The sequence below is a fragment of the Mus musculus genome, chromosome 13 (genome assembly GCF_000001635.26).
Source record: "Mus musculus strain C57BL/6J chromosome 13, GRCm38.p6 C57BL/6J".
Taxonomy (NCBI): Eukaryota; Metazoa; Chordata; class Mammalia; order Rodentia; family Muridae; genus Mus; species Mus musculus.
Genome location: NC_000079.6, coordinates 78,368,644 through 78,382,659, shown reverse-complemented (window position 1 = coordinate 78,382,659; position 14,016 = coordinate 78,368,644). Strand labels below are relative to the sequence as shown.

General features: G+C 41.2%; 1 pseudogene; it reads left to right on the top strand.

The window, feature by feature from the left end:
• Gm6317 (predicted gene 6317) lies at positions 3,514 to 9,874 on the top strand (annotated as a pseudogene).

Here is a 14,016-nt window from a genome sequence, read left to right as displayed (position 1 = left end):
TGCAAACTAGAGTAATGGGGGAATTACAAAGCAACAGTACGGAAAAGCTGAGATCCATGGGCCATGAACTCTGTTGGAGAATGTCAACAACAACCCTGAATTTCTGTGTGTGTTATCATATGCTGCAGGAAGGAGGAAAATGAGGGTTAGCTAATCTAGAAAGGAAGTTTCTGTAGGGGAGAAGTTTTAAACTGAAGACATCTAGAAACATACACTGTTTCAGTTAAAGATCCACCATTCAGAAATCTATGTACTGCAACCAGAGAAAGACTGTGCCATACATCTCAGCATGACCAGGAGGACACTGCCATTCCCAAGTCCAAGACTTGGTCCCTCATGTTAGATTCTTTTGATGACAGTTCACATTTACTCAAAAATTCCTCTTCTTCCCACAGGTTCAGGGAATTAAAAAAAAACTGATTGAAAAAGACCTCTAGATGGACCTCTGACCATCCCCCAGGACCAGAGTGCAGGGAATAAGAAATAAAGACAGGATATAGAGGACAAGAGAGAAAAGGAATGGAAAAAAAGAGAGGCAGCAGGGGAATTTGTCCTTGACTGCCTCTGCGTAGATAAGAGAGAGACATGGCCCAAAAGCAAATGATGGTTTATAAATGTGTCAGGATGAGGCGTTTAATTTTAATTGGACATGTTAATTAGGTGCGTTAAAGGGGGCTTTTGATTGCTGGACTTCGATATTTTGTTAGCTGGACTTTGGAAGTAAGCATCAGAAGGAGGAATTGGCCAAAAAAGGGAATAGGCCTTGGGGGCTAGCTCCTGGCATGTAACCCAAGGGTTTAGCAGAGTAGAGGAAGTATGGGAGAAGGAAAGACCTGTAGGAGCCATTTTTACAAGCTGGCTACTGTCCCTTAACTACACACACACACACACACACACACACACACACACACACACACAGTGGGGAAAAGGTTAGGGAAGATATATTATTGGTGGGAATGTAAATTAGAGCAACCACTATAGAAATCAGTATTGAGGTTCCTGAAAAAAAATTAGAAATAACAACATGATATGGCTATGTCACTCCCGGGTGGACGGAAATTCACTATTCCACTAAGATGTCTGCACACTTCTGTTTGTCATGGCACTGTTTACAAGAGATATGGTTTCATGGGATCTAGGTGACCATTAATAGATAAATTAGTAAACAAAATTTATCTATTCACGATATAACTTTATTCAACCAGAAAAAAATAAAATCATGATATTTACAGGAACTAGGGATCACCATGTTAACTGATATAAGCCAGACTCCAAAAAAGTACATGACATACATGTATTAAAATGTCATCATGAAACCTGTTATTTTGTACAGTGAATATACACAAGCAAAAATAGTAAAAAGTAACAATTAATTCTTCTAACACATAAGTTTCCTCAATGATAAAATATGTGCATTAAATTAACACATTTTAACAGTCTTGGGTCCCTAATCTGCTTGATGAAATTCTAGAATGTCTTACCAATGACAGACCTCATAGGTCAATTCACTTCCCAATGTTCTTCCTATAGATACATCAATACACACCTGATTTTAAGTAAAACACCCTTTGGGGGGGATGATATTATAACTATTGTAGTAGTCACAGTTGGAAAGCCAATTCCTAGCATGTTGTATAAATCATCTCACCACACTATTTTCTATATTTTGTATTGGATTCTTTGGAACTCTAGAAGATTATTAGACCTGGGGAGATCACAGAAGGAAACAGACAAATTCAGTCTGTAATGAATAAAATATTGACTGTAACACACTAATTATACCCTTAACTATTTAAAAATGAGTGTCACAGCTAAAGTTTATAGATTTTACATTCACATAACTTCTATAAACAATACCAAATATTGTTTTCAATAGGTTAATATCTATGAAAAAATCTTTATTTAGACAGGACTAGAAATTTAAAATTCAGTCTATCTAGAACTGAAGCCACTATGCTGCCATTTAACTGACACATCTTATATGTCCTCAAGCTTCATACCTCATACAAGCACCACTATAAAGCTTTCTGCCCTAGACCCTAATAAACCTTAACTCCTGCTCCTCATGTCACAGACCAGTTATAAAGTCCTTATTCTTCTGTCCCATGAATATCTCTACTTCTCTCTTTTCCTGCTATCCATACTAGTTCAAGCTATTTTCATCTCTCACCTTTGTAGCATTTGTGTCAATACCTTCAGCATTATTTTGTTCACTCTGGTCTTCATATTACAACTAGAATTTTCTCAGTCATCATATATGTGCTCTCAGGATAAAATCCAAACTTCTTAGTTTGAAATGATAAAACATTTCAAGATGAAAACTTATATAGAATCTTCTCTGAAATACCATTTGTGATTAGTTGATCTAGAGGCAAGAAGGAAAAAAAGTAGATAGATTAGTTTTTCATCTAATATAGAAAACTAAAGCAAAGATAGATTGGTTGCTGGGGTATAGAGAAGCACTCTAAGCAGCTCATGTTACTGGACCTGTTATAGTTCCTTTCTTCCTCTTAAATATGAAGGTTGTATGATTACTGTGAAGTGGTAATCACAGGATAGTTTGGTTAGTATAACCATTTCTATAACTCAAACATCGCTTTGTCTTCTTAAATATATACAGTTTGTACTTGTCTTATACTTGAATAAATCTTAGAAAGTGAGGATATTTGTGAAGCAGTGGACCATGCCACCAGACAGAAGAACTGGTAAGGTAGTAGCAAAAGTTCAGAACACCAAACTATTAATAAGAATGGCAGTTCACTAGTTCCCAATCAGATGCCTGTCCTGGAGCATGTAACCATGACACTTCACTAAAAGACCATAACAACTGGTCACATAGCATAGAAAACCAGAGTTCTATCCAGGCTAATAATTGGGGGGAGGGAGGGTCTAGATGGGCCCTGAGGGTTTAGCCAATAAGCGTCCCTTCCTGCAAAATGTATTTAATCACTTTTCTACCATGACAAGCCATGACAGTCTCCTTCTTTGGGGAACACCATGGGGGAGGACTTCTTCATATAGAGCTGCACCTAAGTGTCCTGCAGAAGGCCTCTTCACACTTCTCCACACTCCTGGTACCCACTCTGAGATAATATCCACAGGGCAAATGGGATTCAGTGGATTATTATTATTATTTTAAAAGAGGACATGAAGTTGGATTAGAGAAGTGGAAGGTAGATCTGGAAGGAATTACAGGAGGAATACCGAATAAACATGATCAAAATGCATTGTACTAAATTCTCAAAGACTTAATAAAAATATTTTAAGTAGTGAGTTATACATTAAACTATAGTCTTGGGGGGGGGGGGATATCATAGCACAGAACAATCTGACCAGTTTGTCTGTATTTGCAATTCCAAAAGTTTCTTGCAATCTTCAAGGCTAGATATATCTGCAATGTAGATCATCTAAATTTACTTCTTCTTTATTTAAAAGCCTTAGTTAGAAAAATATTTTTCAGCTCTCTGCTCCTCCTTGTTCCAGAGACAGATGCATCTACTTGTGCAGTGCCAGCCTTGAACCGAAGACAAAATGGTGAAGGTCGGTGATTTGGCCATATTGGGTGCCTGGTTACCAGGGCTGCCATCTGCTCTCCACCCAGCAAAGTGGAGATTGCTGCCATCAACGATCCCTTCATTGACCTCAACTACATGGTCTACATGTTCCAGTATGACTTCACCGATGACAAACTCAACCGCACAGTCAAGGCCGAGAATATGAAGCTTGTTGTATTAGTCAGGGTTCTCTAGAGTCACAGAACTTATGGATAGTCTCTAGATAATAAAGGAATTTATTGATGACTTACAGTCGGCAGCTCAATTCCCAACAATCGTTCAGTCACAGCTGTGAATGGAAGTCCAAGGATCTAGCAGTTACTCAGTCTCACGCAGCAAGCAGGCGAAGGAGCAGGAGCAAGAGCTAGACTCCCTTCTTCCAATGTCCTTATATTGTCTCCAGCAGAAGGTGTAGCCCAGATTAAAGGTGTGTTCCACCACACCTTTAATCCCAGATGAAAGGCATAGCCCAGATTAAAGGTGTGTTCCTTAAACTCGGAGATTCAATCTTCTGGAATCCATAGCCACTATGGCTCAAGATCTTCAAACCAAGATACAGATAAGGATCTCCAAGCCTCCAGATAAGGGTCACTGATGAGCCTTCCAATTCCGGATTGTAGTTCATTCCAAATATTGTCAAGTTGACAACCAGGAATAGCCACTACAATCCACCCCTTGTCAACTTGACACAAATAATATCTCATGTTCACATGAAACAATAACAAGGTTGTAAATATGCCTAACATGATATAACTATCCCTCGTACAATCGTAAACGCATTAGTAAATTTACAATGGGCATTCATATTACTTTATAATCCTCGTTTCTGCAACTGGTTATGTGGCCTTAATTGGTATTTATAACTACCTTCCTCTACTACCCATTCTGTATTTCCTTCACCTTCAGCCAGCACCTCAGCAGGTCTTGGCTCTTTTCCTGGAGGATTGACCCATACCTTCATTCCTGATGGGTCTGTGTCCTTTGTCATCCTGCTTGGATTAGGCTGTTGTAGTTTCCCATTGACTTTAATCACAGGACATGGTAGAACTAAGAGACGCCCTAAGGGGTCTCCTACACTCCAGACATAATCTTGCTTACCACCATTGTGAAGAGGTAATCCAATTTCCCCATGGTAATCTGGATCTATCACCCCTCCTAACACTGTTATTCCTTTTTTAGCCTGTTGGTTTAAGGGCATTAGAAGCCCAAAATGACCAGGGGGAAGTCTGAGCTTCCAGTTCAATAGAACGTTTGTTGTAGCTCCTGGTAGGAGCATTCCCCTCTCTGGAGCCAAAATTTCTAGGCCAGCAGAACCTAGAGTTATGGGGACAGGAAGCAAAAATTTTCCTAGAGGGTCATTAGGAGTAATAGTAAGTGGAACTATTCCCTTTTCCACCCCTTGATTCCTGGACCCATGAATCCTGGCTATGGGTGAAACTGTACCATATATCGAGCGCTGATTCAAAGCATATACTGCCTTCTGAAGAACTCTACCCCAGCCTTCCAAGCTGTTTCCACCTAATTGGCGCTGTAACTGCGTCTTCAAAAGGCCATTCCATCTTTCTATCAGACCAGCTGCTTCAGGATGATGGGGAACGTGGTAAGACCAGTGAATTCCATGATCGTGGGCCCACTGTCGTACTTCTCTGGCTGTGAAATGAGTTCCTTGGTCAGAAGCAATACTGTGAGGAATACCATGACGATAGATAAGGCATTCTGTCAGTCCGTGAATGGTGGTTTTAGCAGAGGCATTACGTGCAGGAAAGGCAAATCCATAACCAGAATAAGTATCTACTCCAGTAAGAACAAAACGCTGTCCTTTCCACGAAGGAAGTGGTCCAATGTAGTCAACCTGCCACCAGGTTGCTGGCTGGTCACCTCGAGGAATGGTGCTATATCTGGGGCTCAGTGTTGGTTTCTGCTGTTGGCAGATCTGGCAATCAGCAGCAGCTGTAGCCAGGTCAGCTTTGGTGAGTGGAAGCCCATGTTGCTGAGCCCAAGCATAACCTCCATCTCGACCACCATGGCCACTTTGTTCATGTGCCCATTGAGCAATGACAGGGATGGCTGGGGAGAGAGGCTGACTGTCCACAGAACGGGTCATCTTATCCACTTGATTATTGAACTCCTCCTCGGCTGAAGTCACCTTTTGGTGAGCATTTACATGGGACACAAATATCTTCACATCCTTTGCCCATTTGGAGAGATCTATCCACATACTTCTTCCCCAGATGTCTTTCTCACCAATTTTCCAATTGTGATCTTTCCAAGTCCCTGACCATCCAGCCAATCCATTGGATACAGCCCATGAGTCAGTGAATAATCGTACCTCTGGCCATTTCTTCTTGCAAACAAACTGTAATACCATGTGTACCGCCCAAAGTTCTGCCCACTGTGAAGATTTCCCTTCACCTGTGTCTTTCAGGGTTGTCCCAGAAAGGGGTTGTAATGCTGCAGCTATCCACTTCTGGGTGGTGCCTGCATAACGTGCAGAGCCATCAGTAAACCAGGCTCTAGTCTTCTCCTCTTCGGTCAGTCGATCATAGGGAACACCCCATGAGGCTATAGGCGCATGCTTGGCAGCAGATGGCATTGTAACAGGAGTAGAAACCATAGGCATTTGAGCAACTTCTTCATGTAACTTGCTTGTGCCTTCAGGACCTGCTCTGGCCCGATCACGTATATACCACTTCCATTTGATAATAGACTGCTGCTGTGCACGTCCCACTTTATGACTTGCAGGGTCTGATAGTACCCAGCTCATGATGGGTAGTTCAGGTCGCATAGTAACTTGGTGTCCTATTGTCAAACGTTCAGTTTCCACTAAGGCCCAATAGCAGGCCAAGAGCTGTTTTTCAAAGGGAGAATAGTTGTCTGCAGATGATGGTAGAGCTTTGCTCCAAAATCCCAAAGGTCTTTTCTGTGATTCACCTACAGGGGCCTGCCAGAGGCTCCAAACAGCATCTCTATCAGCCACAGACACCTCAAGTACCATCGGGTCTGCTGGGTCATATGGTCCAAGTGGTAGAGCAGCCTGCACAGCAGCCTGGACCTGTTGAAGGGCCTTCTCCTGTTCCAGGCCCCACACAAAGCTAGCAGCTTTCCGAGTCACTTGGTAAATAGGCCTAAGTAACACACCCAAGTGAGGGATGTGTTGTCTCCAGAATCCAAATAGACCCACTAAACGTTGTGCTTCTTTCTTGGTTGTAGGAGGGGCCAGGTGCAATAACTTATCTTTCACCTTAGAAGGAATATCTCTGCATGCCCCACACCACTGGACTCCTAAGAATTTCACTGAGGTAGATGGTCCTTGAATTTTGGTTGGATTTATTTCCCATCCTCTGATACGCATATGTGTTACCAATGAGTCCAAAGTGGTTGCTACTTCCTGCTCACTTGGTCCAATCAGCATAATGTCATCAATATAGTGCACCAATGTGATATTTTGTGGAAGATCCAAACGATCAAGATCCCTTCTAACTAAATTATGACACAGGGCAGGAGAGTTAATATATCCTTGAGGCAAAACTGTGAAGGTATACTGTTGGCCTTGCCAACTGAAAGCAAATTGCTTCTGGTGGTCCTTATGGACAGGTACTGAGAAGAAGGCGTTTGCCAGATCAATAGCCGCATACCAGGTGCCAGGAGATGTGTTAATTTGCTCAAGTAACGAAACTACATCTGGTACAGCAGCTGCAATTGGAGTTACTACCTGATTTAGTTTTCGATAATCAACTGTCATTCTCCATGATCCATCTGTTCAGTAGGCCATCTTTTGATAAACACCTCAGCCAACCATTCAAACAAACTTTTGACACCTTTTTTAACTATGCGAGCTTCCGTATTAAACCTAGAATCTCTACTCAGAGGACCCATGTCAATAAACTCAGCCTGCTCTAGTTTTATGTTCCTTCCACCCTTATCCCACACCCTTAAAATCCATTCCCACACATATTCACCAGGTTTCTGCTTGAATGAATTAGCAAACTCATTAAGCTCCTTAGTAGTGTAGCGAATTTCCTCATGGACTACACTTTCTACCTCCCCTCTAGGAGCCTGTTTTGCTTTGAGTCTGGTTACAGGTCTAGAAGAAACTATTGGTGGGCCGTGAGCAGACTCTGCAAAATTAATTTCCTCATGTGGGGAAGGCATTATTTCAAGAGGTGGGGCTGAGGGTACTACTTCCTCAGGTGGGGCAAACCCTTGAGAATCTGAGGATTCAAAATTCTCAGCTTCAACATGGTCTTCCCACACATCCCCATCCCATGTTGTAGGATCCCATTCTTTGCCAATTAGAGCCCTTACTTTAACTGTCAACACATTCTGAGGCTGAGACTTGAATTTTCGCTGTAGTTCAGCCAACCTTACAATGAGAGTTTCTGTTTGATTTTCTGCAACTTGAGCTCTATTGCTACAAGAGAGAAGATTCTCCTCAAGGACACACTTAGCAACTTTTAGATCGTTTACTTGTGTCTGGAGCCTTTCGATTTTATCACACAACTCCTTCCTTTCATTCACCATTTTTTCCACAGATACTAAGAGCAGCCAGCCAGTAAAATCATTTTCCGATTTTTCCCCCATCTTGTAGAAAGCTTTGTGCACTGAATCACCTAATTCATTAAGAACATCAAGGTCATTAGCTTCTTTAAGTTCGGAATATAGTTTCAACCATGGGTCTTCAAAATTCTCTGAGCTCCCAGGAGGGAGAGAATCTGGGGAGGTTTCAATAGTTGAAAGTGCTGGTGGATCAACAAGCCAACTCCAGTATTTTAAAAGATTCATCCTTGTACTTCTGTTACTCTAGAACCACTCCTGGTACCAACTTCTGTATTAGTCAGGGTTCTCTAGAGTCACAGAACTTATGGATAGTCTCTAGATAATAAAGGAATTTATTGATGACTTACAGTCGGCAGCTCAATTCCCAACAATCGTTCAGTCACAGCTGTGAATGGAAGTCCAAGGATCTAGCAGTTACTCAGTCTCACGCAGCAAGCAGGCGAAGGAGCAGGAGCAAGAGCTAGACTCCCTTCTTCCAATGTCCTTATATTGTCTCCAGCAGAAGGTGTAGCCCAGATTAAAGGTGTGTTCCACCACACCTTTAATCCCAGATGAAAGGCATAGCCCAGATTAAAGGTGTGTTCCTTAAACTCGGAGATTCAATCTTCTGGAATCCATAGCCACTATGGCTCAAGATCTTCAAACCAAGATACAGATAAGGATCTCCAAGCCTCCAGATAAGGGTCACTGATGAGCCTTCCAATTCCGGATTGTAGTTCATTCCAAATATTGTCAAGTTGACAACCAGGAATAGCCACTACACTTGTCATCAATGGGAAGCCCATCACCATCTTCCAGGAGCGAGATCCCACTACCATCAAATAGGGTGATGCTGATGCTGAGTGTGTCGTGGAGTCTACTGGTGTCTTCACCACCATGGAGAAGGCTGGGGCCCACTTGAAGAGTGGGACCAAAGGGTCATTATCTCTGCCCCTTCGGCTGATGCCCCCATGTTTGTGATGGGTATGAACCATGAGAAATATGACAATCACTCAAGATTGTCTGCATCCTGCACTACCAACTGCTTAGGCCGCTGGCCAAGGTCATCCATGACAACTTTGGCATCATGGAAGGGCTCATGACCGGTCCATATCACTACTGCCTCTCAGAAGACTGTGGATGGTCCCTCTGGAAAGCTGTGGCATGATGGCCATGGGGCTGCCCAGAACATCATCCCTGAATCCACTGGTGCAGCGAATGCTGTGGGCAAGGTCATCCCAGAGTTGAATGGGAAGCTCACTGGCCTGGCCTTCTGTGTTCCTACCCTCAATGAATCCATTGTGGATCTGACATGCTACCTGGAGAAACCTTCCAAGCATGATGACATCAAGAAAGAGGTAAAGGAGGCATCTGAGGGCCCACTGATGGGCGTCCTGGGCTACACTGAGGACCAGGTTGTCTCCTGCGACTTCAACAGCAACTCCCACTCTTCCACCTTTGATGCTGGGGCTGGCATTACTCTTAATGACAACTTTGTAAAAGTAATTTCCTGGTATTACAATGAATACGGCTACAGCAACAGGGTGGTAGACCTCAGGGCCTACATGGTCTCTAAGGAGTAAGAAACCTTGGACCACCCACACCAGCAAGGACACTGAAAGGAGAGAGCCCCTCAGTTGCTGAGAGGTACCTATCTCAAATTGGCCCCCAACACTGAGCATTTCCCTCACAATTTCCATCCCAGACCCCCATAAAAACAGGAGGGGCCTAGTGAACCCTCTCTACTCTCTTGAATATCATCAATAAAGTTTGCTACACACACACACAAAAAAAAAAGAAAACAATTTTTCAATGCTACAAAATAGCGATACCAGACCATTCATCAACCTGAAACAATAAACATTTGGAATATATGGTCATGTGACTACATGACCAAATAGTCATCTTTTGGCATTTTTACTAGATTTGATATTACTTCTTTTGTATACTTTACAGATAACAGGAAAACATAAGTAAAAACCAATCAAGTGTGGAAAATGTGCTATTACTCTTACTACTTTATTAAACTTCTCTTATACACCTCAGACTTTATAAAAAGGCAAGCTCAGGACCTCCACATGCTCAGGTGCAGGCTAAACCAGTCAGAAAAACAGGTGCCTCACTATCCACCTCCAGGCCTATGAAAGTACTAGAAGGAAAACTCCAACCTAAGTAGGTTAACTATACCCATGACATCATAGGCAAAAAATAATTCATACCAGCAAAACCAAAAGCGAAAAACACACAGACACACACACACACACACACACACACACACACACTACACCACCACCAACAACAAACAGGAATCTACAATCATTGGTCACTGATATCTCTCAATATCAATAGTATCAATTCCCCAATAAAAAAGACACAGACTAATAGAATGGATTTAAAAAGAAAAAAGGATCCATATCTACTGCATCCAAGAAACACATCTTAACATCAAGGATAGAGCTTACTGCAGGGTAAAAGGTTGGAAAAAGATAATTCATGCAAATGGAACTAAGAAACAAGCTGGAGTAGCCATTTTAACAATAGCAAAATAAACTTCAAACTAAATTTAATTAGAAGGGATGAGAAAGGACACTTATACTCATCAAAGAAAAATCCACCAATGTGGTATTTCAATTATCAACAACTATGATCCAAGCACAAGGGCACTCATATTACAAAAGCATGAATGACATATCAAACCCCATACTTTAATACTGGGAGACTTTAATACCCCACTCTCACCAATGGACAGGCCATCCGGTCAAAACAAAACAGAGAAATAATAGAGTTAACAAAATATTTCACCCAAAGACAAGAGACTATATCTTCTTATCAGCACCTCACAGAACATTCTCAAAACTTGATAACACATTAGGTTACAAAGCAAGTCTTAACCGTTACAAGAACATTGAAATAAAACCCTGGGTTCTATCAGATCACCACAGATTAAAGCTAAACTTCAATAACAACAGAAAAAATAGAAACATGTGCTGTCACCTGAGGTTTTGATCTTAGACATTCTGATTGGTGTAAAGTGGAATTTCAGGGTCATTTTGATTTGCATTTCCCTGATCACTAAAGACTTTGAGTATTTCTTTAAGTGCTTCTCAGCCATTTGAGATTACTCTGTTGAGAATTCTCTGTTTAGTTCTATACCCCATTTTTTATTTGTTTGTTTGGTTTTTGGGTGGTTAACTTCTTGATTTCTTTATATATTTTGGATGCTAGTCTTTTTATCAAATGTGGAGTTAGTGAAGATTTTTTTCTCCCAATCTGTAAGTTGCCAATTTGACCTATTGACTATGTCCCATAACAGAAAATGTGGTTCATTTACACAATGGAATACTACTCAGCTATTAAGAATGAAGACAACCTGAGTTTTGCAGGCAAATGGATGGAACTAGAAAATATCATCCTGAGTGAGGTAACTCAGACCCAAAAGGGCATGCATGGTATGTACTCACTAATAAGTGAATATTAGCCCCAAAAAAGTACAGAATACCCAGGATACAATCCACAATACATGAAAAAGTTAACAAGCTGAAGAACCCAAGTGAGGATGCCTCAATCCCACTTGGGAGAGAGAAGAAAGAAATCACAGGAGCAGGGAGGGAGGGTCCTTGGTGGGAAAGGAGACAGGTAAGGGAAGAGGGGAACACAATCGGGTATTGGGTAGGGGAAACAGGACTGAAGTCCTATGGACCAGCAGAAAGAAGGAAAACAGGAAACCTCAGGAGGTATGAGGTGGTGGGGGGGGGAACCCTCTAGAATGTACCAGAGACCTGGAAGGTGAGACAATCTCAGCACTCAAAGGGAGTTCTTACCTTAGATGAAATGCCCTACAGTAGGGAGAAGAAACTTGTAGAACCCATCTTCAGTAGAAAGACAGGGCATCAAGTGAGGGATGGGGTTGCCATCCCACAGTCAAAAACTCTGACCCATAATCGCTTGTGTCTAAAAGAACTGTAGGGACAAAAATGGAGAAGAACCTGACAAAAAAGGAGTTCCAGTGATAGGCCCAAAGAGGGATCAAGCTCATGGGAAGGCCCCAAGGTCTGACACTATGACTGAGGCTATAGAGCACTCACAAAAAGAGTCTATCAGGACTGCCATCCCAAAGACTCAAAAAGCAGCTGAAAGAGTCAGACGCAGATATTTCACCCAACCAATGGACAGAAGCTGTGTATCCTGTGGTTGAATTAAGGAAAATCTTGAAGAAGCTGAAGAAGAGGGAGACCTTGTAGGAGGACCAGCAGTCACAACTAACCTGGAACCCCAAGATCTCTCAAGCACTGGGCCACCAACCAAGCAGCATACACCAACTGATATGTGCCCAACACATATACAGCAGAGGACTGCCAGATTTGGACTCAGTCAGAGAAGATGCACCTAACTCTCAAGAGACTGGAGGTCCCAGGGAGTAGGGAGGTCTGGTGGGGTGAGGGGTTGGAGGAACATCCTCCTGGAAATGGTGGGAAGACATATGGGATGTGGAACAGCCAGAGGATGGACCAGGGGGAGAAAATCTGGACTGTAAAAAAAAAATGAAATTTTTTTAAAAAATTAAATGAAAAAAAAATGAAAACAAAAACAAAACACAGAAAACCTACAAACTCTTAGAAATCTAACAACTTCCTAATGAATAACTTTGGGGTCAAGGCAGAAATATGGAAATTAAAGTCTTTCTAGAATTTAATGAAAATGAATGTAGGACATATCCAAACTTATGGCACACTTTGAATGAAAGCAGTGCTAAGAGGAAAATTCATAGAAATAAGCACCTTCATAATAAAGAAATTGGAGATATCTCATATTAGCAATTTAACAGCACAGCTGAAAGCTCTCTAACAAAAAGAAACAAAGGATGGTAAGAAATAATTAAGATGAGGACTGAAATCAATAAAATAGAAACAAAAAGAACAATACAAAGAATCAATAAAACAAGTGAATTCTTTCAGAAAATCAACATGACAGACAAACCGTTCTCCAAACTAACTAAAAGATAGAGAGGAAATATCTAAATTAACAAAATCAGAAACTTAAAAGGGGGGGCATAACAACAGACACTGTGGAAATTCAAAGAATCATTAGGTCATACTTCAAAAACCTGTACTCCTCAAAATTGAAAAATCTAAACTAAATGGACAATTTTCTTGATAAATACTGCTTACCAAAGTTAAATAAAGACCAGATAATTTAAATAGACCTGCAACCCCTAAGGAAATAGAAACAATCATTAAAATTCTCCCAACCAAAAAAGCCCAAGGCCAGATGGTTTGAGTACAGATTTCTACCAGGCTTTCAAAGATATAGCACCAATATTCCTCAAATTATTCCACAAAATAGAAACAGAAGGAAGACTGCCAGACTTACTCTATGAGGCAACAATCACCTGATACCCAAAGACTCAACAAAGACAGAATTACAGACCAGTTTCTGTCATGAGCATTGATGTGGAAATACTCGATAAAAGACTTGCAAAGTGAATCCAAAACACATCAAAAAGATCCTCCACCTTGATCAAATAGGCTTCATCCCAAAATATACAGGGACAGTTCAACATAAAAAAATTCTAGCAATAAAAAAGCAAGCCCAAGCATTTTTACAGAGCTGTGGTTTTTTCAGTTTTGCTATTTTGAATACAGCAAAGTAAACACAAGTTAAGAAATTCTGTTTCCAGAGGCCTACTGACATCACAGACTATTGTTTTGAATAAACAATAAGCACCTACTAGAGCCATGTGCTAATACCAAATATCAGAAAATTACAATGAGAGGTACTCAATGGGAACAATGTTTTAATGATACATAGCCATAAGTATTTGTTACCAAAAGTGAATAAAAGACAAGTTTGCATATCCAAAATTCTAGGAGATTAGTGTTTCAGCTTGAAATTTTAGGGAATAATTTTGATAGAATAGTAAGAAAGA